We start from the raw sequence: 2939 nt of genomic DNA, 5'->3' as shown, positions 1-2939 counted from the left end.
GACCAGTTGCTACAACAGATCTTATTCAGATCCTTGATCACTGGATCCTTGATTGCCGTCGACACAAGCTGCTTACATGTCTTCACTTGACCACCAGACAAAAAGAGTGCGAGATCCTCCTCCAGGATTGCAGCTGTCTGTAGCTTTTGTTCACGAACATCAACTGATTGGAGACCAAACAAGGCATTGATGCGGCTTGGGGAAAACTCATACATCCAATCTCTGACAAGCACATCAACTGAGTTTCCTTCAACCTTGACTGTAGGGAGATTTGCCCAGAACTCACAAACAACCTCAGAATCATAAGGAGCAATCTGGGTGACTGTTTTCAACAGACCAGCTTGATCAAGCAGCTCCCTAGTGGAAACACCTACTCCCTGAGTATAGCAAACCTCAGCAGCTATGGTTCGAGAGGCGAAGCACCCATACCGTCGAGCAGCCTCAGCAGACATGAACCGTTTTGTGTCAAAGTCCTTTGACGATGCACCGCGTGAGGAGGACACACTCTTTTCCTTTCGGAGAGATGGACGCTTGGATTCACGACCGTCCATATCCGCAGCTGATTGTCTTTTACGCAGACGAGACGAGATCCCCTGATTCGATACTGTGGGAACAGGAACATCACCAGTGAGATCGACCACCGGAAATCGAGAAGTCACCTCTCTTGGCGGAGAAGACGAGGAGTCGCAGGTCTCTTGGTTCCCGTGAGACGGCGAGGGAACGTGATCCACCCGAGTCGGTGATGCGGTGACAGATTCCTCCCGAGGTTGGTAAACCACCATAGCAGTTGCGGGATCGATTGGAGCGTGTGGAGTGGGCGGAGGCAACGAGGACGGTGGAGTGTGAAGCTCCTCATCTGAGCTAGAGTCATATGGAAACCACTAAAGATGGACTTCATCGTTGATAGAGCGTTGAGCGAATGGAGAAAAAGAGATTTTGAGCAGAAGATTAATCGACACAGGATTGAAATTGCAAAGGTGATGAGGAAAACGTCNTTTTTTTTTTTTTTTTTTTTTTTTTTTTTTTTTTTTTTAAAAAAAAAATTTGCTGAACATTAAACAGTGCAGAAGACAGAACACTAACCAGACCTTTGTCGTATCAGCCACTTGTTCAGAACCTTCACTAGAAACTATCACAACCTCTTGAATTGTCGAAGATCAGAGGGCTATAGTATGTGGGTAGTCTTTCACACTGGCATGCCTTTAGTCTACAGTCCATCCCAACATGTTAAGGCAGCTGGAGTTCATCTCTTTGAAGAGCACATAATATATTTTTTTTTTTTTTATCAAACAGCCTTATGATGACTGCTTCAGCATCTTGAGCTTCAGTGACATCATTTGATTGCGTCAGCCACTGATTTGGAACTCATCATTTCTTAGGTTATTAAACCTTCGAATGATTGTGCATGTCTCTTCACAGCTCTTTGACCTCCTTAATCATGACAACGTTTAACAGGATGGACAGACCGGCATGACAGGCAGCTATTTCCCACACTCTTTCAGATGTTGATCTTCTATATATTCCAGGATTTCTATGATCTGTTCTAGCTCCAGTTCCTGCCTTAGACCAACACAACTCAGAGAAATAGTTAGAGTTCACAGACACCAATAGACTTCCTCAGATTTATGAATCTGTTGAAATCCAGAGGCTTAGTAAACAAATCAGCCAATTGAAAATCAGTGCTCACATGGTCTATCTCAATCAGTTTCGCCTCAACAAGTTCACGAACAAAGTGGTGTCTAATATCTATGTGTTTTGTTCTAGAATACTGGACAGGATTCTTAGAGATGTTTATAGCACTCAAATTATCACAATGAATTAACAAAGTGTCAGAATCCATACCATAGTCAGAGGACATTTGTCGCATCCATAGGAGCTGGGTACAACAGCTGCCCAAAGCAATGTATTCTGCCTCAGCGGTTGACAGTGAAACACTGTTCTGCTTCTTGCTGTGCCATGAAATTAGATTGTTGCCCATAAAGAAGCATCCTCCGCTAGTACTTCGGCGATCATCCACAGAGCCTGCCCAATCAGCATCGCAGTACCCGCTCAGATTGGTGTTGGTATCCTTGGTGAAGGAAATACCAAAGTTCACTGTCCCCTTGACGTATTTGATGATCTTCTTGACTGCTAGTAAGTGAGACAACTTAGGCTTGGCCTGGTACCGTGTGCAAATCCCCACTGACAGATAAATATCAGGCCTACTTGCTATCAGGTAGAGCAAGCTCCCAATCATACCTCTGTATAGANTGAGATGTTAGGGTTTAGATTTCACAATTAGAACGAAATTATATGTCGGTTTGGGTTCACAAATAAGATGGTTAGGGTTTAGATTTTATAAGTAGAACGAAATTATATACGGTTTGGGTTCACAAATGAGATGGTTAGGGTTTAGATTTTATATATGTCGGTTTGGATTTATTAAAGTGCGGTTTAAGTTTTTTAATTTTATAATAATGTATACAGAATGGCAAAAAAAAAAAAAAATAACNAGCCTTGCTACCGGAGCAAAGGTTTCATCAAAGTCAACTCCTTCGACTTAGGAGTAACCTTGGGCCACAAGTCTTGCTTTATTTCTCACAATACATCCCCTGGCATCACTCTTATTCTTGAAGATCCACTTTGTTCCCACTATATTGACATTAGCTGGNCAATGTATACAGATTTTATTGCCTTATTTTATTAGGGGGTGAATGGAGAGGTTCACCCCTAGGGGTGAACCCAAGTATTGTTCTAATTCAATCAATCATAATTAGTATTCATGCAAATAATAAATCTCATTCTTCTTATTTTTCAATCCAAATTAACAGATTCATGAATCAAACACACAGATACACACAGCCACTAATGACAGATTCATGAGGGACCCTGAACGAGAATTAAACACACATGAGCATTAAATTTTTTTTTTTTTCTTTTTTTTTTTTTTTTTTTTTTTT

The sequence above is a fragment of the Camelina sativa genome, chromosome 17, assembly GCF_000633955.1.
Source record: "Camelina sativa cultivar DH55 chromosome 17, Cs, whole genome shotgun sequence".
NCBI lineage: Eukaryota > Viridiplantae > Streptophyta > Magnoliopsida > Brassicales > Brassicaceae > Camelina > Camelina sativa.
The sequence above is the reverse complement of the archived record's forward strand: the minus strand, read 5'-3'. Positions refer to the sequence as shown.